Raw genomic sequence first — 23,858 nt, forward strand, 5'->3', positions numbered from 1 at the left:
GAGGAAAGTTCAATATGCTAAACTGCAACTGGGGCCGGGCAGAAGGTGGCCAAAGCCAGAGGAGCAGAATTGGACTGAGGAGAGGACAGCGGCAGGGGGGCGTGCACACCACCAGGCATGCTGATGAGGCCGTCAAGGTGAATGGCACTCTTCTGGGCTGTGAGAGGTAAAGGAAGCAGGTGGCATCAGTGACAGGACTCAGTGTCACCAGCCTTCCCTGCATACTGGGCTTCCTCAGTGCTCCAGGGACCCTCTGGGGCACTGGTCATTTGGGGTTATCACTCTGTCTCCCTCCCCATCTGTCTCTGAGTTCCTCAGTGAACCTCATTCCTCCTGGAATCCCCGTGGCTGGGGGCCTGGCCTGGAGGGGCCTTCACGAAAGGATCAGGGAGGACGGGACAGAGCACTCCATGCCAAGCCGGGCCGTTCATCCTAGAGGACCAGAGCCCCATCAGCTGCTCCAGCTTCCTGTTCATCCAGGCAGAGGTGGGGAAGTGCTGAGGCCTTGAACTGAGGGCCTGCCTGGCTGACACTGGGTCCCTGTGGTGACTCCAGCGCAGACCTGCCTTCGAGGGAACAGCAGCCTATTGAGTACCCAGGATGTGCCAGGGCTGAGGTCCCAACCAGGGAGCACACAAGGAACCTAGACCCAGTGGCAGAAGTAATAGCACCAGCTGTCTCCTGCAGAATACGTTTCTCAATCCCCTATGCAGCGTACCCTCAGTTATAAAAGCAGACCCAGATGCCAGCTCACAGTGGGGCTCAGAGGGCCAGGAGCGTCATTTCCCCTCCTCGCTGGGGTATGCCATTCCCTAGAGGGTAGGACCACCCTTGACGACACATTGATTCTGCCCTCACAGCGTAGGCATGTAGTCCCAAGGGCCCGGCTGTGTTTGGTGGGGAAGGCAGGGGACAGGCCTCATGCCAGGCCTCCTGCACTCACTGGCCTTGTGGCCTTGGCCAGTCACACCACAGGGGCCTCAGTGTCCTCATCTGTGCACTGCATATGGCAATGAGCTGCTGACAGACAGTGTTCCCAGCCCAGACAGTGCTGTGTCAGTGTTATCTAGTGTGATTCCCATTACCCTGCCCCTGTTACCTGGGGTCAGCCCTGCAGTTTGATTGAAGTCCATTTTTAAGAGCCACAGGAAGGACCCATTGTCCAGAATTCTGGATAGGAGTCCTGTCCTGCCACTCGCTGGTCCCTGTGTGACCAAGTTTCTTCCCCTACATCTGTCCAGTGGGGAGTTGGGCTTTGATGGGCTCTAAGGCCACCTCCACCAATGACATCAGGGGTTCTCTAACTCTCCCCATGTCCCCATCTGTGGGCCGGACCACCTGCCCCTCCCAGGTGAGGGGAGGTGGTGGAGGGAGACTGGGAAGGCAGCCCAGCAGCCTGTACCATCAGACTCTGTGTTTGCCTTCCTGCACCCATCCCGTGGACCTCAGTATCAGGAACTGTCATTTGGGTGACCTGTCTGAGCCCAGAGGAGCTGGAGGTGAGGTCTAGTTTTGCATGCAGATCTAGAGGCATTAGATCACCACCTCCAAAGGCCGGGGTTGTTCTTACCTGCCCAGCTTTCCCCTGAAGAATGCCAGAATTGGGGAGGTGGGCTGGGCTAGGCATCCTATGGCCGAGCCAGGCAGCCACTCAGGATAGATGAACTTGCTTCCCAGAGGAGCCCCAGCTCCTGGTGACCAGTCCAGCTGCTGGTTGGGGAGCAACGCCCTGGAATGAATCACCTCAACCGCAAGGGGAACCGTCCTGGTACTGCATGTCCTGGCTGCCTGGAGCAAGCACCATCTTTGCCAGCCACCAAGTGAAGGGCCTGATCTCTCAAATACTCACGGCCGGCCTGGCAGGGGTGGGTAGGGAATGGCATTCCTGACACTGTCAGGAGCTTGGTGCAAATTGACATTGGAATTCCAGCTATGCTGGTTATCCGCCTCTGGCCATTTTCATGTGAGTTTGTCCTGCCCTGAGGGTGTTCTAGGGTGAAGAAAGGATCTGGGGGAGTTCAGCCTCAGAGGACACTCCGTGCACCCTTCCCTCAGCAGATATTTTTCAGAGCCCTCTGTACCAGCCACTGGGCTGGGCATCAGAGAGAGTCCAGAGGTGAGAACAGTCAGGCCCAGCCTCCAGGGACTCAGCCTGGCCAGGCCAGCCTGTGTCTTGTTGTACACAGGTCTGCACAGGGGGTCTTGGGAGCCCAGAGCTGGCATATGGGTGGGCAGTCCCTGCCACAGAGAGTCAGGAGAAGCTGCAGGGAGAAGGCTGCACCTGAGCCTTCAAGAGAAGGCAGGTGTTCCCCAGACAGGGACGGCTAGCAGGGCAGCTCAGGTAGAGGGGACGGCCCAGGCAGAGCCATGGAGGTGCAGGAGAGCCTTGGCGGGTCTCGGGGGCTCCCAGAAGAGTTGAGATGCAGTTATCAGTGATGGGGCCACTGATGTGCAGGTTGCACTCACCGGGGTCCTGCTGCGAGGCATATTCTTCCTCATCTTAGGATGGGGGAAGCTGAATACCTGCCAGGGTCCACAGCAGAGCCAAGACTGGAGTGGAGGCCATGGGACTCCCAGCCGTGTCCTCCCATCTCCTCCTTACACTCAGTCGAAAGGTCTTCCGACGTCAAACCTAGAAGTGTTTGAGACCCATTTACTCCAGTCCCTTTGCTTCATGGGTGGGGAAACCGACACCCAGAAGGGATTCAGGGTTGATGTAAGGCTGCCCGGCTGGCAGCTGACCACTGACCACAGAGATGGTGACAGCTTCCCACTGTGACCAGACAGGTCCCTGGATCAGCCCAAGCTGCCACCTGTCTGCATCCCACCCCCCAACTTTCTGCACTTGAAGTGACCCACGGTGGCACCTGCACACCTCATCACATCTCAGAGCCCCCTCCATGACAGGGCCCCCCACTGTGAATCGTCTTCAGCGGTTCTGCCTGATTGCTCTTGAACACTTTCCTTATCCCCTCCTGCCTGCAGAACTCTCCCCCTTGGCTGCCTGCCAACCCATTGACCCGACACCCACCACTGGCCCCTGGATACTCTCACTCCAGCCTCAGGGAGCAAAGGGTTGAGCTGAGAAATCGGCAAGAAAATGTCAAACTCTTAACACAGTTTCCTGTCTCTGGAAAGGCTGGCAGTGGAGGAAAGGGATGAAAAGCCTTGAAAAAAATCTCATTAAAAGGCTCTTAAGGCACTTTGGCCTGTGAATGAGTCTTCGCAAGTTCTGGTTTGGTGAGTTTTTGCAAAGGAATGTGGACAAGATGAGCGAAGGACTTCAAAGACTGGGGGACTTGTAGCTGGGAGCAGACAGCAGGGAGGTGGGGTGAGTGCTGTGGCCTCCAGTTCTGCTGGGCAGGCTCTGCCCTCATGGAGCAGGGATCCTGTGTGACCCATGGGAAGGGGCACTGGGTGGCACCTCTGAGGCCTCTGCAGTCAGCAGCTTTGACAAGGACCCAGCCCCTGCTTGGTTGAGGTGGTGAGAGTCCCAAAGCCAGTGGAGGTAATGGCTGCATACAGTCCTTATGGAGGGACCTTTGGCTTTCTAATCCCCGAAGGCAAATTGCCCGGCATCTTGCAAATGTGACCTAGGGAGATGCCTCTGGGGTCTGGCCTGTTTCCATCATGATGTGGCACTTGGTTGTTCGCAGCCTCTCCAGCCCAGCCCGTGAGCTCTGCCCCGTCCAGTGCCAGTTATTGAATGAGCTGCAGCCCTGCAGGAGCTCACAGCCTGACAAGGAAAGGAAGACACTTATACCTGTAACTCACGGAGAATGTGTTGAGGGCTGCCCGAAGCAGAAAGTACTCTCTCTGAAAGTTTCCAGGCTGTTAAAGAGGGAAGGAACCAGGAAGGGGAATGTAAAGGATAAGCAGGTCTTAGACCCATGGACAGGGGAGAAAAGGCAGGCTGCAGAGAGAATGGGCCCAGAGACAGGGCAGTGCGGAGCTTGCATAAGAACAACAAATGACACATTCATCTGAGCCCAAGAGAGGTGTAGCCCTGATCACCAGGTGGAGGGGTCGGGGCTTTACCTGTGAGGCAGCAGGGAGTCCTCAGGGTTTGAAGCATGATGCAGTGCTATTGTCAGGGCTGTATTCTAGAACCATGAGTGAACTAGGGGGCCCATGAGTACTGGTGAGGAGGGACGCAGCTTCTGCCTGCCCATCCCCGCAATGATCCCCCCCTTCCCCGCCATGTCCCTACACATGCCACGTGAACTGGCACAGACCGAGAGCTGGGGAGGGGCCTGATGTAGGAGTCCAGAAGGCGAACAGCATGTGGGCAGGCATCCCAGGAGACCGAGGCCGCCCTTTTCAAGATGGAGAGGAACAACACAGGCTCTGCAGTCAGATACCTGAATCCAAGTCCCGCTTCCGTCTCTTTCCCCGCACCCGATGCTAGGCAAGGTACTGCACCTTCCTAAGCATCATAGGATGCTTGCCTCAGCAAGAAGTAAGGCTTGGCAGATAAGCCCTACACACAGATGGTGCTCAGTACACGCCAGTCTCTGCTTCTCCCAGCTTTTCCAGAGCCTTCAGAAATCACCATGGAAGCAGCAGAGTGGACAGAGCCCTGGGTGAGTCCAGGCTGTCCTTGCTGCACTAGGTGACTTGGGCAGGTATCTTCTCCACTTGCATCGATAAAATGAGGGTCTGGGGTCTGATTAATAAACTTGCTTCCAGTTTAAGGGTTCCATGACTAGACCACTTTCCTCTCAGTCCAAGGATGGCAGGAAGGTCCCATCTCCTCCAAGGAGGGGAGGAGGAGCAGGACATTATCAAGAACTTGCCTCTTGTCCTTCAGATTGCTTGATGACATCTATTTGTATCCGGCTTAGAGCAGCTGGGTTCGTGTTGACTGCTGGGTACTCAGTCTTCAACCGGCAAATACCTCCGGCAGCTCCGGAGGAGGTCGGGTGGGTGTAACAGGGCCAAGAAGAGCTGAGGGGCACTGGGGGTGCATGGCAGTTAGGGTTGTTTTTCTTTTGTCTGTCCCTTCATTGATTAATATAGCAAAGGAGAGAGTTTTCAAACAGTAGGCATGTCTGGGTCCAGGCAGGCAAGTGATTAATCTTAGTTTGTTGCTGCTGACAGCTAGGAGCAAGAAATAATAAAGGTTTGGGGGCGGGTGGGAGTGGGGATATGAGGAAAGGCTGCTCTCCCGTCATCTATCAGCAGGGAGCAAGGTTCCACTTCCTTCTGCCATCCAAGCATCCCCTTGTTGGGTTAACATCTGAGACTCGACACTTAGCTCCATGGTGGTTGCTTGCTCCCATGTGTGAGCCACCAGGGCGGTCCGTGCAAGGCCACAGTGGGACCTCCCTGGCCATTGTTGAGTTCCCTGCACAGCCCCAGCATACCTGAATACCTGACAGTGGACTTAGTCAGTCACTGTGTTCCCCAGCCAGGCCCCTGCAGGGATGATGAAGCCTTTTAAGAGCAAACTTCAGGGAAGGCAGGTGTGTGCAGCACGGGTACAGTACTGCTCGCCTCGGGACCCGCACACTGCTCAGCTGTGGTTGCAGGGGCCCTGAGCTCCTGGCCATGTGCCCCATGACTCCCCCAACAGAGGGAGCTCTGCACAGTGGTGAAGACAATGGCTCTGGATCTTGGCTTAGGCTGTTGAAACCCAGCTCCACCACATACTAACAGGGTAGTGTTGGGCAAAGGGACTGAACATCTCTGAGCCTTGGTTTTCTCATCTATAAAATGGGTTTCACAGGTGTATTAATGAAGAGACAATATATGTGAAGTGCTTAGCATATGCCCCAGCATATAGTGAGTGCTCTATCAGTGGTAGCTCAAATATCTTTATTATAGACCTCAGAGAGCCACAGTTTGTTGGGGAAAGAGCTCGGTGTGGCCCAGTGCATTGCAAATTATCTGGGTTCAACCTGGAAGTCTCCATCTGTGCCCACATCCACTGTCCTTTACGATGATGGGTTCTAGATTTTATGTCGCCACAGCTGGAAAGTATGCTGGAGAATCTCACAGAGCTGGAGTCCAATCCAGGCTACCCTCTTCCTGGATAACCTGTCTTGAACCTCTCACCTCTCTTGCACTCTGTACATTGTGCTTTCGTGTGACCTTGGATGAGTGAGTGAACTTCTCTGACCTCCTAGTTGCTCATCAGGAGCTGGAGATGATGACCACTCAACAGGTATCCTTTTTTTATCACCATGCTGCTGCCCCTCCAGCTCTCCTGCCCATCTTCTGAACTTGTGGTCTGGCCTCCTCATCTCATAGGGAAGCATGTTGGCAGCCAGTCAAGGTAGCAGCTCCAGGAGTACCCTGAGCAGAAATCTTGGGGTTTAGGGAACAGAAAGAGACTTTTTCCATTTTCTGGTCCAATATCTTGAACAAGTGGAGATACTGAGGCCCAGAAAGAGGAAGAAGCTTGCCTGCCTCTGGCTTTCCCAGCAGGCCCTGTTTGCTAGCAGCATTTGAGCCAGCCTGAGTCAGGGCAGCAGTGGTGGTGGAGGAAGAGGGGGTCTATCTCTTTGCTCTTATCACATGGAGGATTTCATGTCCTTTCAGGGCTGATGGAGGAAAAATGAACTTTCTGCTCAATTAGCGTGCTTTGTGTTTTCTCCTTCTAAAAGGTTTAAAAGAAATGCCACAATTAGAAGCAGCTGCTGTAGGCAAAACAGAGACTCCTCAAACGCTCTTTGCAGAGAACTAAATGAGAACAGTGAACTTTAGAATGTGCAGATGCCTTGCAGGATAAGAGAGTGCACCATTGAGAGGACACTGTGAGGAATATTAGATGACATTTGCCTTTTTTCAGAATTACTGAGAAAATGTGCCCTGCTGGTGGTAAAACATTGCCAAGGATGCCACCCTCAACATTAGACTGGCACCTCTCCTGTACTCCGAGCCTGGTGCTTTGGTGATTCTGGCTCGGTAGGGGTGGAGAGTGTAGGAACAGCCCTGGGCCTATGCCCAGGAGACCTGGGTTCAAATCCTAGCTCTGCCTCTGACAAGTTATGGTATCCCAAACTAGTCACCATGATTTGCACCCTTCCTTTCTGAAGGGTTCAGACAGACCCTAGTTTGAGTTCTGCCTGTTCTCTGAGCCCTCTGTTTACTGTCTAGTGCAGCAAGTGTAAATCCTGCCCCACCACCTGCTCTGGGCTGCTGTAACATGTCAGTAAGGTGATACGGGTCAGCATGCCCAGCACAGGGCCTGATATTTGGGAACAGCCAGCTTTCACACTGTGATAGTATGTTCGAGAAGAGTAGCAACCATTGCCATCATTTTTACAGATAAAGAAACTGGTGTTCACATTATGTCACAGTTAATGAGTAAAGAGATGAGATTGCAACACAGCTCGAGGCCTCTTTCTACCTTATGAGGTCTCCCGCAATAGAAACACCCCCATTCCTCTCAAGCAGGCACTGAGAAGCCCAGCCAATGGCTAACCAGGTCTCTGGACCTAAGCTGGATTTTCTGACAGGACCTGTGACCATGAGCCCTGTGCCCAGCATTTCTCAGACACCTTTCCCCAGGCAGTGGTGACATGGAGAAAGCCCAGAGACCTGAAACCAGAGGGGCTGGTTCTGAGTGGCTGTAAACCAACAGTGTCAGCATCCATGACCCAACGGGAGGAGTCTAGCTTCTTCTCTGGGTCCAGCCCTCAAGCAGCTGTGAAGAAAGTGCAACTCATTGCTCCTACTTTACGAAAGAGGAAACAGAGGCTCAAAGGGGTTTAGGAACCTAAGGCCATGTTGTCAGGGAGGGGCAGAGGCTGAGCCTGCCCAGCTCCTGGACCACTTGTTCTTTCCTGACCCTTCTCAGCCATTTGCTCCAGCTAAGCTTAGAAGTTCTCCGTTTGCACTCAGGTGCTAGGCTGATGATGCTGAGACTGTCTGGTAGCAAAGTAGGAGGCCAAGGCCAACTCAGAGGGGCCAGTGGCAGGCGGCCTACATAGCTGATGAGAGAGAAGTTTAGGAAGCCCTATCTGGCCCTGGGTGTGTGATAGATCAGGAGCGAAGGTCTAGGGCAGTGGGAGTAGAAAAGAGAGGTGTGTGGAGGTAGAATTGATGAGAGGGAGGAGGAATGAGGAGTCAAGGACCACATCCAGATTTCGGAGCAGCTGGGTGGATAGTGGCACTCCTGGCTGCAACGTAGACCTGGAAAAGACCCAGGAAAACAGACTCCCTGCAGCTCAGCTTCCTGCTTCCCACTGCTGCCTAAAATGCAGAGGCAAGAGGTGCTTGCACTCATTCTGCCTCACTCTGCCAGTTCACGGCCCAGTGTACCACCCCCCAACCTGGCAGTGCCAGACGTGCCCGTCACCAGGCTGGGGTTCCCTCCCTGGACTGCTGCGTCTCCCCTCTGAGCCAGGGATGCGGCACTACCCTTTGTTTTACCGGAGCTCGTTGGTCTTCTCCAGCGTCTGAGCAGCCCCGATTACATTTCCAGCCGGTTTTTAATTGTCTCATATCAGCCCACATAAATCTGCCTGTGCGGCTCCGCCACCAGGGAAGCATTCCGACTGCCCGTCCGTCTCCAGGAAACCTCCTGTGCCCCAGGACAGTTGCCTTCTGAGGCACTGGGTGGTCTCTCCAAATGAGAAAAACATTTATTTCCAATCACATTTCTAACATCTTGTTAATTTGAATTATTTAACAATATTTTTTGCAAAAGCCATCTGGGAATGAGTTGGTTGGCGACTTGCGAGAAGGCGTACAGGGTGCTGCAGGGAAGGCCACGAGGACAGCTGCAGACGTCACATCTGCCATCAGTGAAAGGGTGGCTGCATGGAGAGGAAGGCTGTGATCAGCAGCCCGGGGATTACAGCCTGAATCCCACCATTCCTACCAGCCAGGAGGTCACCAGTGAGTCACTTCCCGTCTCAGCCTCTCAGCCCTGAGGCCCAGATTTGCAATGGCAGCGGAAGCTCTTGTAAACTCTGAGAGGCTGCACAGATGCAGGTAGGGTCGTTTACAGAACCTTTGTGCTGTAGGGGCTTATTTTACTGATAGCTGGGTAAGCAATGCCAAGGCCCCACAGGAAACATGATTGGCCCTTACCTAGAGGCATTTGGTGGGGCTTGAAGCAACTAACTTCACATGGTAAAATCCCAGTGTTAGGGCAGGGCCTGACTGTTCCCCAGACCTCTGGGGAGTCAGAGCCCAAAGGGAGTTGAATCATCCAGGTCAAGACCCTGGTGGGGTCAACTGAGGCACAGGAAGGCAAGAGGACCTTCCTGCGGTCCTGTGGAAGGCTGCTGGTAGAGCCCCCAGATGTCCCAGCTCCCACCCCAGGGTTATCACCCTATGGAGCCCCGTAAGCACTGTATTTTCTTTCTTTTTTTTTTTTTTTTTTGAGAAGGAGTCTCGCTCTTTCACCCAGGCTGGAGTCTGGAGTGCAGTGGCGCGATCTCGGCTCACTGCAGGCTCCGTTCCCCGGGGTTCACGCCATTCTCCTGCCTCAGCCTCCTGAGTAGCTGGGACTACAGGCGCCTGCCACCTCGCCCGGCTAATTTTTTTGTATTTTTTAGTAGAGACGGGGTTTCACCGTGTTAACCAGGATGGTCTCGATCTCCTGACCTCGTGATCCGCCTCGGCCTCCCAAAGTGCTGGGATTACAGGCGTGAGCCACCGCGCCCTGCCAAGCACTGTATTTTCTTCTTCTCTCATTTTCTCCACAGACATTGTCAGTACTTGAGGCAGATTTATAAAATCAGACGTCAAATTTTATAGCCCTCGTCTTCGCTCCCGCAGTTCAAATGCTAGGGCTATAAAATGAGGTTTTGTTGTGTGTGCGGCACACTCACACGCACGCGCCCTTGCCCTCTGTTGGAGCAGAGGCTGTTCCATCCGCGGGTCTGTGTCTTGCACCTGCTCTTCTCTAGGAAGCTCCCCTGTGAGCAGCCTCCATCCTCCTTCCAGCACGAGTGTTTTCTGCCACTTTAAATAATGCTTTGCTTTTTTTTTTTTTTCTTATCTTTTTAAAGATTATTTCACCCAAGAGGAATATCAGAAACAATTGGGTTTGGCAAAGCCAGCTTATTACAAATGCTTTAATTAAAACCATTTTTTTAATTTTAATTTTATTTTTGCCATTTCCTTTGGAAAATCCACACTCTGCTTATGGCCTCAGGCAGCTTGGAGATCCCCCTGCCACGTTTTAAGCACAGGCTTTCAGGGCAGGGCTTATAGACAAGTTAGGAGCGTGGCTTTCACCACTGAGCTCTTATCGTGCCCTGGGCTGTCAGCTGGGTGAGGAGACAAAGACATGTCAGACTCTAAGCTCACAGTCTAGACAAGGAGACAGGACAGTAGGGAAGTACTGTGATGGACAGAGGTGTGGCAGAAGACAAAGCGCGGGAGGAAGAAAGTGTGACTAGGGGCATCTTGGAAGTCTTCCTGGAGGAGGGGCCAGTTGAGGAGGACTTCAGATGTTAAGATGTTTGAGAGGAGAAAACTGGGGAAGTTATGGGGAAGCAACAGCGAAGTACAAGGACATTTAGGTTGGAGATGAGAGGAAAGGCCTATGCAGTGTAAGTCCCAACTTGGCTAGGGTGGCCGGCTGTTCAGTTTTCCCTTGGAAGTGACAGAGCCTCTCTCTGTTTTGTAAAATGTCACCCAGTTTTTGTTTCCAGGTTAAAACTGAGGTGGATAAAATGTTACAGCTCTTCTAGAATTTGTCTAGCAGATTTTCCAGTTTTTACTAGAAACCCCCCCAGTAAAAAATCTAGGTACATAAACCCTGGGACCTTGCTTTCTGAATTTGCTGTCTAACATCTGATTTTGACCCTCAGGGTTGTAGCGTGAAATGATTTGTCATCTGCTAGGAACCTTTCTTGGCTGAGCATTCCTTTGGGAATGTGTCTTTCGGTCTCAACACCCCAGAGGGCCTGGCACATGATAGATACCCAGGAAACATTTGGAGATTATATTCAGGAGAAAAATAATCACAACATTCAAAATGAGCCATGATTGTAATAAAATCAGATTACAAAGGTCAGTCCAGTCGGTAGCCATATATCACATGCATGTACGCATGTGTGGGAAAAATATAGGAAGGCACTATGCCAAATTGTGATTAACCAGTATCTGCGCTGATGAAATGGCAGGTTTTTATCTTCTTTTTATTTTAGATTTGTGTTTTCTGGATTTTCCACAGTGAATCTCTTTTATAATGGTGTTTTGTTTTGTTTTTTGAGACAGAGTCCCACTCTGTCGCCCAGGCTGGAGTGCAATGGCGCTATCTCGGCTCACGGCAACCTCCGCCTCTCAAGTTCAAGCAGTTCTCCTGCCTTGGCCTCCAGAGTAGCTGGGATTACAGGTGTGCACCACCACACCCAGCTAATTTTTGTATTTTTTTTGTTTTTAATAGAGACGTGGTTTCACCATGTTGGTCAGGCTGGTCTCGAACTCCTGACCTCAGGTGATCTGCCTTCTTTGGCCTCTTAAAGTTGCCGGGCCTATAATAGAGATTTTTTTTTTTCCTTTAACGAGGCAGAGCAGGAAGCTCATTGGCTTTGGAGTTAGGAAACGCATTTCTGGTTCCAGATCTGTCTTGAGCTTTTCTTTGTGACTTCTCTGTGCCTCAGTTATTTGGGGGTACTCTAATTGGCTCAAGAGAAAGAGCATAGAGTATCATATCTAAGAAGGTAGACCACCTGGAGCCAGAATCCCTCCCTGGTTCAGATCTCGATTCTGCGTCTTAACTAGCTGTGTGGCCTCCATTTCTGCATCTGTACAATGGGGAGAGTAATAGTTCCTACATCTCAGGATTGTTGTGAGGCATAAATGCAGTCGTGGTCCAGGACCACGATTTTGTACACTCCACAGCCCTAGTCAGCTCTCTCTGATTCCCCACAGCAACCTCACTTTACGCTGAAGGAGACAGACTCAGAGAGATCAGGGGCTCACCTATGGCCACACCAGTGCTCTACATCCCATCCCTCCATCCCTTCAACAACTCCCCACCACCTCCCAGTCTGCCAGAGAGCAAGCCGTGTGCCCATCATTTCCTCCTGGCACTAAAGGCGTATGCCCCACCGAGGCCGAGCACAACCTCTCAGGGAGAAACGCACTTGCACGGTGCTGGGCAGGCTTCTCTTAGCTCCTGGTATAGCTTGAACAGGCGTCTGCAGAGTGTTCTCAGGGGCAGGAAGAATGATGCCAGTAACAGTGATTAGAAACTCGAGGCAGTGTAGGATTCTGACACATCGATGGTAAGATGACTGAGGCAGCAAATGCAGGAGATGGTGTGACCTGGACACCCACATTTTAGACTCACAGTCTCCAAAGATTTGCATAACTCCATGTCGAGTTCAGATTTTCAGGCTAGGAAAATACATTTTCCTGTTTGAATTGTTCCAACCCTAACCAAAATGTCATCTCTGAAGAAGCTAGGTTGCCTGTTTTACTTCTGTGTCAGCTGTGTTTTCAGGAAGCAGTCAGTTCCTATAGTAAGTAACTTTGTGGAACTCAGTTACTTGCAGACGTGCAGGGGGGAAAAAAACAGCAGTAATTAATGTGGTCAAACCCAAGCCAAATAATAAAATGAAACCTTTGTTGTCTGTCAAGGCAGAAATCAATTTCATTAGGGAGCAAAGAGCCAGAGATTTAATTTTGAGAAAATTCTCCACCCTGTAGAAAGAGGTTGTCAAGAAGTTCCAGAATGAATGTCCAACATGAGAAGATTTGCCCCCCAGAACCCCGACTATGAAGAGCTGACAGTGACCTTTCAACGCTCCATTTCCAAACCTTCCAAGTGTGGCCAAAGCCAGTGGGCTTTTGCTTCTTAAAATTCTTGGACCCAGCTGTACACAGTGGCTCACGCCTGTAGTCCTAGCACTTTGGGAGGCCAAGGCAGGAGGATCGCTTGAGCCTAGGAGTTCAATACCAGCCTGGGCAACATAGTGAGATGTGTTCTCTACAAAAGAAAAAAATGAATTAGCTGGGCATGGTGGCTCACACCTGTAATCCTAAACTACTCAGGAGGCTGAGGCAGGAGGATCACTTAAGCCCAGGAGTTAGAGGTTCCAGTGAGCTATGAATGTGCCACTGCACTCCAGCCTGGGCAACAAAGCAAGACCCCCATCCCTTCCCACCACAGAAAAGCTCTTGGCCCCATGCCCCTTTTAGGGTGGTCAAGAGATGAGTATTACTATACCTGATGACATTTGCATGTCAGTAAGACCCTGTCTCTTGGGACTTGGGAGGGGCTGGAAGAGGGAGGGACTCAGGAGGTCCACAGACCCCAAAAAGGAGTTCAACTGAAGCTCAGGAGTGTCTGTGTTAATGACGGAGTTGTGTCTGACCGGCAGGGCTGATGGCCAAGCTGGACAGACCCCACAGGACCCTGTTTAGTTGCTGGCTCCCGCTGTGTGACTGCCTGGGGAATGGGCAGCAGAAATGACCAGGATGGGAAAGGACAGGAAATTCTGCCCCAGGGGGACAGCTGGAAAAGAGCAGCCCGGGTCTTCCTGTCTCTGAGGGACCTTCGCAGGGCAGAAGCAGTGGCCTTGGCCTTGGCCTGCAGGAGCTAGAGCTCGGAGCTGGGCTAACCTCAGCAAGCTGTAGTTAGCCACATTTCAGCTCAGGACATGGAAGAACTTAACCATGGGCAAAGCTGTCTGTTTGGAAGGGGTTGTCTTGGTGGGGAATGAGCTCTCTGGTGATGGTGGTAAGTAGCAAAGCTGGACAGTAAATATTGCACATATTACAGAGGAGTTTCCATCATCAGATGGAGCTAGAATGATGGTTCTCAAACTTGAACATGCATCAGAATCTCTTAGAGGGTGAGTTTAAAACAGATTTTGGTTGCAAAGAGACCCAGGGGGCCACAGGCTTAATAAGTAAGTCTCTGGGTACTGGTGGATGTTCTAGGAAACACTTGAATAAACTTTTTTAAAAACCTCCACTCCTCTTCCAGCCCTGGGGCTCGGGGGTGTCTGTAATGAAGGCGAGTCCTTTCGTTTAATATCCTTCCTTCCCATGTTGTGTGAGCATCTCCTATGTGCCAAGCTTCAAAGGTTGTCTCTTCATCATGTAGATGGGGGAACCAAGGCCTGAGAAGGCAGAAGCCAGGACCCCAACACCCACTTCTGAGCTCTTTACTTAGCTTGCAGTGGACTTCAGGGAACATTGTAAACTATTCTCCATTTCACAGATGAAGAAACTGAGGCCTAGATTCCCAAGAACTGTTGGGAGTTTTTCCACCAGGAACCACGGTCATTCATATAGTTTGCAAAAGGTCCTTGGCAGGGTTTCTGGGTGGTTCCCAGTCAACCAGATGCCTTTGAAATTCCAGGGAGGAAAAACCACCCTCGGGTTAGATGCAGTGGCCTTTGAGCAGGCAGATCTGTCTTAATTTGCAGTTTTAAAAGGCCCCTCTGGATTCTTTTTCTTCTTTTCAAATAAAGTTTTTTGTGTATAATGAAGATATACACCATGATGTTATAGAATACATATAGATAGTAAGAAGGTTACTATAAGCTAGATGCAGTACCTCATGCCTATAATCCCAGCGCTTTGGGAGGCCAAGGCAGGAGAATTGCTTGAGCCTGGGAGTTCAAGACTAGCCTGGGCAACATAGTGAGACCTTGTTCCTATAAAAAGTTTTAAAAATTAGCCAGGCATGGTGGCACACCCCTGTTGTCCTAGCTCCTTGGGTGGCTGAGGCAGGAGGATTCCATGAGCCCAGGCATTTGGGGTTACAAAGTGAGCTATGATTTCACCACTGCTCTCCAGCCTGGGCGACAAAGCAAAACAAAAAAAGTTCCTATAGTGAAACAAATTAACATATCCCTCACCTTACATAGTTACCTTTTTTCTTCTTTTCTCTTTTTTTCTTTTTTGTTTTTTTTTTTGTGGCTAGAGCAGCTAACATCTACTCATTTAGCATGAATCCCATATGAAGTACAATTTGTGTATTACCTGTGGTCCTCATGTTGTGCATCAGCTTTCTAGACTTCTTCATCCTGTATGTCTGCTCCTTTGTACCCTCTGACCTACATCTCCCCATCTCCTCCCCACCCTGCCCCAAGGACCCACTGTTTTCTCTATCTCTACATATTTGAATTTGTTTTAGATTCCACATGTAAATGAGATCTATCATACAATATTTTTCCTTTTTTTTTTTTTTTGAGATGGAGTTTTGCTCTTGTTACCTAGGCTGGAGTGCAGTGGCATGATCTTGGCTCACTGCCACCTCTGCCTCCTGGGTTCAAGCGATTCTCCAGCCTCAGCCTCCCGAGCATCTGGGATTACAGGCACCTGCCACCAGGCCTGGCTAATTTTTGTTTTTTTAGTAGAGACGGGGTTTCACCGTGTTGGCCAGGCTGGTCTCGAACTCCTGACCTCAGGTGATTCACCCACCTTGGCCTCCCAAAGTGCTGGGATTACAGACGTGAGCCACCACCCTCGGCCATATACAATATTTTTCTTTCTGTATCTGGCTTATTTCACTGCCCCTAATGTCCTCCAGGCCTATACCTGTGTGGTGAATGACAAGATCTTTTTTAGGGCGGAATAGTATTCTATCATACATACACCACAGTTTCTTTATCCATTCACCCTTGACAGACCTTCAGTTGTTTTCATGTGCTGACTGTTGTGAATGGCGCTACAGTGAACATGGAGTACAGATGTCTTTACAAGATGGTGATTTTATTTCCTTTGGGTATATGCCCAGAAAAGGGATCGCTAGGTCATACTGTAGTCCTACTTCTAATTTCCTTACAAAGCTCCTTACTGTTTTCCATAATGGCTGTACCAATCTACATTCCCACCAACAGCGTATAAGAGTTTCCTTTTTTCCGCATCCTCGCCAACATTTGTTATCTTTTGACTTTTTGATAATAGCCATTCTACTGGGTATGAAGTGATACCTCCTAGTGGTTTTGACTTGCATATCCCTGATGATTGCAGATGTTGAACACCTTTTCATATACCTGTCAGCCATTTTTCTATGTCTTCTTTGGATAAATGTCTATTCAGGTCTTTTGCCCATTTTGTAATCAGGTTATTTCTTTATTCACTATGGAGTTGTGTGAGTCCTTTATAAATTTTGGATGTTAACCCTTTATCACATATATGGTTTGCAAATATTTTGTCCCAATCTGTAGGCTGCCATTTCATCTTATTGTTTCCTTTACTGTGCAGGAGGTTGGATGTAGTCCCATTTATTTATTTTGAGCTTTTGATATGATATCCAAAAAAATCATTGCTAAGGCCAGTGTCCAGGAGCTTTTCCCCTAGGCTGTAAGAGTTTTATAGTTTCTGTTTTTCTATTTAGGTCTTTTATCCATTTTGAGTTGATTTTTGTGTATAACAGAAGATATGGGTCCAGTTTCATTCTTTTGCATGTGGAAATCTAGTTTATTAGCACCATTTATTGAAAGGATTATCTTTTCTCCATTGTGTCTTCTTGGTACCCTCATCAAAAATTAGTTGACCCATATGTGTTTGGATTTGTTTCTGGGGTCTCTATTCTGTTCCACTGGTCTATGTGTCTGTTTTTATGCCAGTACCATACTGTTTTGATTACTATAGCTTTGTAATACAATTTCAAACCAGGAAGTGGGATGCCTCCAAGTTTTTTTCTTCTTCAGCATTATTTTGGTTACTCAGGGTCTTTTATGGTTCCACATGAATTTTAGGATTGTTTCTTCATTTGCTGTGAAGAATGACATTGGGGTTTTGATAAGGATTGTTGAGTTTCTCATCTTTACTTTTTTTCTTAAATAAAACTGTAAGTTGGATCAGTGCTTTGTGGATAGTGAGTCTGCTTCATTGCTGTGCTGGTGAACACCCTTGGTCAGTTGGTGAGGAGGCACCTACCAGGGTGGGCCAGGAAGACTGGTAAGGGTGAGCACCATGCTTTACCAAGAGCCAAGGTCCATGGGGTGACTCGGGATGAGAAATGAGGAGCAGGGGGCATTGCTGCTTCCTTCCCCTCTCCCCTCCCTGCATGTCCCCTCCTCCTGCCACATCCCTCACCCCAGCTTGTCACACCCCATTACTGCAGACTCAGTCTGCTGGTCTTGCCAGAGAATCCTCCACAATAGAGGCATGGGGCAGGGGCTGTATTGCAGAAAGAGAGCAAACCTCTGCCCTTCTCTGAGCCTCAGTGTCATCTGTAAAATGATGGCAGGGAACCAAATGATCTCAGAGTATCTGGTTGGTGTCTTGTCTCCCTCAGAAATGTTGCATATAGAGCAGTGCACACAGTAGACACTTAATACGTGCCATTGACCATCTATGACCAGTTTCCTGTTTAGTTCCTTTTCTGTTTTGTTTTTTGAGACAGGGTCTCACTCTGTCACCCAGGCTGGACCGCAGTGGTGTGAACACAACTCACTACAGCCTCAGCCTGCCAGGCTCAAGCAATCCTCCCACCTCAGCCTCCCAAGTAGCCAGGACTACAGGTGTGTGCCACTATGCCCGGCTAATTTTTAAATTTTTTTTACAGAGATGAGGTCTCACAATGTTGCCCAGGCTGGTCTCACAAACTCCTGGGCTCAAGAAATTCTCCCACCTTGGCCTCCCAAAGTGCTGAGAGTGCGTGAGTCACCATGCCCAGCTTCCTTTTCTGTTTTCATGTGGATGCTGTGTGCAACAATGTGCCTTAGAGAGTGTGGTGAAAGAACACTTGATGTTTCAGGAAATCGATCTCAGGGCAGTAAACGCCTTGCCCCGTGTCACCCAGCCACAGAGCTGGGCCAGAACCCAGGTATCCCACCCCAGCCAGGCAGGCTGCCCAACTGGAGGAGATGCTCCTGCAGCCACATCCATGGCTTCTGGGCTGCCAATGCAGCAATGAATGACAGAGCAGACGGACAGGGAGCCTAGCTCAGTGCTCAGCCCAGACAGCACAGAGCTAGCCAGGTGCACCAGACACACCAGACAGGTGGCCACTGGGGCAGTGGCTCCTGCCCAGCAGGTGAGAACAAGACCCACGCCAGGACCCTGAGTCCTGCACTGGCATCAGTATTTTGTGAAAGGCACTGTTCTTCATTTAAAAATTTTAAAATGCATTAAGCTGGAATCTAGTGCAAGCCCCCTATTTCACGTCATACTTATCTGAGGGGCCTGCCAAAGAGTGCAGATTTGTACCCAGGTGACCAGGCTCCAACGACATCCTGCACACTCGGCGGCACCTCCGCACCTGGCGAGCCTTGCTTCCCTGCTGTCCAGACCTCAGACTACCCTTGTGAGTGAACAGTGAAAGCTACTTCCCAGATGAGGGACCTGAAGCTCAGACCAGGCACAGTTCAAGGCAGGGACTCAGATACAGGTCTCGGCCCTGAGCCTGGGCTGCATCCAGCACCATCCTCAAGCACCCCAAGACCCGCACCCCAAGACCCACCCCCCTCTCCAGCCCTGCCTGGGTCAACCCCAGGGTGCTGGCCCCCCTTGGCCTATAAAAGCCATTGTGCGCTCCAAGCCCTCCCCTCGGCAGCTGGGGCTTCTCCCGAGGCTGCCTTGGCCCAGCCTCTTCATGGTCCTGCTCTGGAGTCTCCTCAGATGCGGTACAACCCCCACGATGTGCTGCTCAGGTGGGACTGGGGGGTCCTGTCCTTGGAAACAGCCTGGAGCCCACTGGAAGCAAGCCATTTGGCAGATTCTGCTCTGTGTCGTAAACCTTTACCTAAGGGGCTCGGCGAGCCAGGATTCGTCAGACGTTCACACTTCGTGTGGAGGTTCTCATCTGCCCCTCACCACAGCCGCGAGGGTGGACTCTGGTTATTCCCATGTTGTGGATGAAGAATTTGAGGCATTGGCCGTCTAGTGATTGGTGTGGCTTTAGCCTAGGCACTGTTGGAAGCTGGGCTACATTATTCTTTGTTGTGGGGGCTGTGCTGTGCATTGTAGGACATTTAGCAGCATCCCTGGCTTCCTCTTACAAGATGCTAGTAGCACCCATGTGTCAAGACATTGCTGAATATTCCCTAGGGAAGAGGGAGTGCAAAATTGCCCCAGGTAGGAGCCACTGCTTAAAGGAGCCTAAGGGCTCCGACAGCCTTGTCCTCAGTAGGAAGAGATCACCCTTGGCCTGGATTCTGTCCATCCTGTTGGCACAGGCATGAGAAGCCTGCTTTTGTCATTTTGCTGTCCCCAAGCCCAGGATCCACTGTGGCCAGTGTACCCACCTGTCTCCCTCCATGAGGGGAGCCATTCTGCCATGCCATGTTCCTCCTGCTGGGGTGCTCCCACCCACCCTGGCATGTCCATCACTGGCTTGAGAACTCAGCACTGAAGGGATCCCCTCCAGCTTTTCCAGAGGGAGACACTGAGGCCCAGGGAGAGGGGACTTGCCCAGCCAATAATATCAGTGGGATCAGACTTTGAACTTCCTCCCTTTGGGGGGCGCCCAGGGCTGAAGAGTGGAGAAAAATAATTTCCGACACACATAGGCCTTCATGTTCCTAGAAAAGTCCTCAATTAGAGGTAGAAAAAAAAAAAAAGGAAAGAGAGAGAGAGAGAAAGGAAGGAAGGAAAGAAAGAAGCCCTAGACCCTGTTTCCCCTTCCTGAAGCTTCGGCAGCATTTCACCATCCCCCTCTGCTTCTGCGTCCAGCCCTCCTTGCAGTTTCCATGTGCACTTGACTGAGGCTGGTGGGAACCCTGAGGGGGGACTACAAAAGGCATCCAGCGGGATCCACCCACCAAGTGTCATTGCCTTCCCACTTACACACCGCTGGTAATGGGAGGCTCACTCCCTCAGCCTGAGCGCTCATCATTTAAAAACCTCTTGTCTGATAACGTGTTGGTTTTCTCATGAGAAAATTGCCCAAAATGGGTTCATTTTGACATACCTACTGCTCTGTGTGCTAAAACAAGCCTTATGCCTCTACATGTTCGCCAGGAGAGGCATCTGCCAGCTCTCCTGCCTAGAGATGGCTTTTTGTCATGATTTACTGAAGGCCTTCACCCTGGGCCACCAACTTAGAGCTTGAGAAATGCCCGGGCGTCTCGGGTAGGCTAATCGCTGCTGATGCATTTATTGAAAGTCTAATTATTTGGTTGTAAATCACATCATTTCGCTCAGCAGCGTTTACATCGAGACGTTTGTTCACAATAACTTGGCGTGTGTGTCTTTGGCTTGTCACTGTGAAGGCTGCTTTGGAAGCTGTGGGCAGGATGCAGATGTTGGCCACGTGGCCCTCCTAAGCTCCTTTATCCCAGCTCCCTTAACTATTAGAACATCTCAGCTAGAAGGAGCCTCCATGCCCCCTGCCCCACGCCTCAGACAGTTGGAGAACCCATTCGCACAGTGAGATGCACTTACATCCTGGTCCACTGGCATGGGAAGCCCTGATAGCCTTGCATGGTGACTTTGCAGGCAAGTTGCTTCTCCCTCAGGCCCTTAGTCTTCTCATCTGTGCAGTGGGTATCTTGCATATAATGCCAGCCCTCCCAGCTTCCTTGGGAGGCCACAGGTTAGTCCAGTCATGGACCAAGGGAGCGTTTAAGGTCTTCTCAGCCATGCCAGAGGTAGGCCAGGCCCTGTGTGAGTGGGATCTGCCTGGGCTCTGGGTGAGTAATTGGACCACAGAGGTGGACTGTTGAAATATTTGCTGCGGTGAAGCCACATCTCTCACAGGGGCAGTGTCTGTAGGGAGGTAGCCCAGGTCCAGGCTACAGCTCTCCATGCATTTGGGATTCTTGGCTTTCTGCTAAGATAGCAGGGCCCTCTCTTTGCTGAATGCTGTACTGAAACAGTGGCCTAATTCTCTTCAGAGAGCTCTCTACCGCCTCTTTATCTACCACACATTGAGGGAGAATGGGGTCGTGTGTCTGCCTGGCAGGCGGGCACCCACTCTGGCTCTGTGAAGATTCAGTGGACTTGTGTTCAGTCTCACTTCTCGCCTCGGTGGCTGCATAGTCCCAGGCCAGTCACTTGAGCCCTCTGACTCTGTTTCCCCACCTGGAATCTGTAGGCCCATCTCTTGGTGTTGCTGTGAAGAGGTACATAGAGCTCTTGGCAGCATGGCCACAGTCGGTAAGATGGGTAATGCTGTGCTTCTGGAATCTTCTAGCACTAGTGTTGCTGAAGTGGCTGCATCCTGCTCGCAGATGTGAGGAGAGTTTGTTTAGAGGCATAGACCTAGTGAAATGTCTCACTTCCCTGGAGGTCAAAGAGGCGGCAGGAGGAGAGCAGAAGTTGTGAGTCATAAAGGTACTGCTTTCAAGAGGCAGAATTGCCATCCTTAGGGTGGGGTTATGGCAGGAACTACCCATTTTGCAGGCTTGTAGGTGACCACGGAGGTAGCTTGCCATGGTCACCCTCCAGGCTGGCTCTCTCACCCACATCACAGCAGGTTAGCATTACAGCTGGGCTTGACTCCCTTCAATTCCGCACAAACTTCCCTGTTTGCCTCCATCCTGTTGGAAGCAAATACATATCTGTGGGGGTGGAAGGGCCCTCCCCCATGCCAAGCATAGAGGCGGTGCTCCCAGGGCGCAGAGTGTGAGCACTCACTGCCCTTCTCACCAAGGCCAAGGGACCTGCGACACCTCCCTCCCCTGAGAATTATCTGGCAACTGATGGTTGAGTGCACTTTAAATGCACAAGCTCATTCTGTCTTTCCTTCCACCGACCTGGCCCAGGAATCTTCACACAATGTAAGATTTAAATGTTTAAAATGGCCCAACAGCTTTGTGCCACATTCTTTGGGGTAATAGAAAATAAAGTCATAAGAAAAAGTAGGGATAAAAAATACCAAAATAAAATAGCCCAACAAGAAGAAAAGACGCAGCCACTTAGAGCCCGAGTAGGGAGGGGCAGGGCCAGCGCTCACCTTACCCCTTCAAGAAGACCATGATTTTGCAAGGGAACTTGTCTCACATTCATGTTTTATTTAGGCTTGGGCAGGGGGCACTGGGCGGCTGAGCGGCCTCAGGAATAATAAGTCCTTTCCAAATCCTAAGGGAAGAAGACTCTGGCGCATTCTTCCCTGTGGCCTCCCTGGGGGAGACTTTCTGATTTGAAAAGCATGTGCCTGTGTACTCACCTCATAGGGATGACCCTCCGGAAGCTCCCCAGTCCTTCCCACTCTGCCAGTTCTCACTGGCTTATCCTGGGACTGTTGCTGACTGGAGAAAGCATCCACTGTATCCAGCCTCAGAGTGGGCAGCTTCTCCCTTTGCTGGGTCGCAGTCAGGGACAAGGTCGACCAGCCGCCAGCCCGCCCTGGGAAGCTTACGTCTGGAGGGGAGGATGCATGGGGCCTCATTGTCCGGGCTCTGGGCAGACCTTGGTGGGTGGATGGATGGATGGATGGATGGAGGGATGGATGGACGGACGGATAGATGGGTGGATGGGTGATGGGCACAGTGCCCCAGCTGTATGCCAGGCATGTATGTGTGCCCAGAGGCCAGAGGGGGCTAAGGCTCAGCCTGCTGAGAAACATCACAATGCGCTGACAGGATTCTCAACCTCCAGTTCTCACCAAGCTGCAGGGAAGCCAGATCTTGGGGCAGAAAGAGGCCAACGGGTAGCTGAGCAGAGGCAGATGAGGCTGTGGTGGGAGCTTCAGCGCCTTGAATGCCAGGCTTTGGAGTTCAACAAACATAGGTTCAAATCCTAGCCCTACCATGTCCCATGAGACACAACCTTCCTGAGCCTCAGTTTCCCCATCTGTAAACAGTGATCATTCTAACAACTTATAGTTGTCTGCTCTACAGTTTAAATGAGATAATATGTGGCAACAGCTCAGCTCAGAGCCCAGTACCCAGTAGGGGCTCTTGAAGTACTGGGTGTTGTTACATCTGTTTTGGCCATGAGGAGCCTTCGATGGTTTTGACCTGAGGGCTAATGTTCTGGGGACATCTGGGTCAGGACAGCAGCTCCCCACACACCTTTCAAGCTAAGGTAAACCAGCAATCCCCTCTGTGTCTGGAGTCCTATAACTGGGTCCCACACGTTAGTCCCAAAGGCCAATTTCCATCCTTCTCCTGCATGAATATTATATGCAAGTATTTTTAAGTCATTTCATCATGAAAAGAAGCGATTTAACATAACTATTACCCAGGATTCTTAATGAAATATGCATCAAGCAATTAGGTCTAAAAGCGAGAGGTGAGGCCTCGCACCCTGCTCAGCGGCCGGCAGCTGCAGGGTGAGTAATGTTTTATTAAAGCCCGTGATTGCGCTGCGAGGTGGGGCCTGTTATTAGCCCTGCATGCCCGACACGTTTGATAATCCTGATGATGAGGAGTTGCTTTTTGTGATGATAATGAGCGATCTGAACGCCTGTGACAGCTCCAGCACCCCGGCCTCTGCCAGCCTTACAAGACTCATTAGACAGGTCACCCACCAGAGACACCTCTCATTGTGACTTTGCCCTCGCAAGATGTCCTATCAAAGGAGACGTGGCTGATGCAGGAGCTTGGCAGGCACAGCAGCCTGTTGAAGCTCCCCGGGGGCAATGCCCTCCCTGAACGACGATGGTGCTGATGATGGTGCCGAGGTGCAGAAGCCCACGCTGCCTTGAAGAAGGGTGGGAGGAGATGTGGCCCGGAGCCCAGCTCACCTGGCTCGGGATGCAGGGCCGGGGCTCTGGGTTCACCTGTAGCCTGCCTCGCTGCGCACCTTGGGCCAGGGTAGTGTATTCTCTGGCCTCAGTTTCCTCCACGGTACCCCAGGGGAGTGAGAGGTGACCCCCAGGCTGCTTGCAGCTCAGAATACGTGCTGCCCAGAGCAGCCATACTCCTTGCCTGATGAACCCCTCTGTTCTCCACAAAAATGCTCGTGCTTCCTTGGCTCGTGCTCGCGTCTCCTTTTGTGTGAAGCTGGGAGTCACTGCAGCTACTCCTGGCAGCTGCTTTTAAATCTTCAACTGTTAGGTGGCATCTCCCTCACAGGGACCTTAACCAATGAGA

The 23,858-nt window shown here is 51.1% G+C and overlaps 1 protein-coding gene and 1 non-coding gene across 2 annotated transcripts in view; both read left to right on the plus strand.

Annotated features, from left to right (window-relative positions):
- Positions 1-23,858, plus strand: part of SHB (SH2 domain containing adaptor protein B) — a 151,931-nt gene that overhangs the window by 123,712 nt on the left and 4,361 nt on the right. The window lies entirely within an intron of this gene.
- On the plus strand, positions 10,636-10,697 carry LOC129490868 (U7 small nuclear RNA). Its single transcript, XR_008660351.1, has one exon. It is a non-coding gene; the product is annotated as a U7 small nuclear RNA (small nuclear RNA).

This window comes from Symphalangus syndactylus, chromosome 9 (genome assembly GCF_028878055.3).
Source record: "Symphalangus syndactylus isolate Jambi chromosome 9, NHGRI_mSymSyn1-v2.1_pri, whole genome shotgun sequence".
NCBI classification, from domain to species: domain Eukaryota; kingdom Metazoa; phylum Chordata; class Mammalia; order Primates; family Hylobatidae; genus Symphalangus; species Symphalangus syndactylus.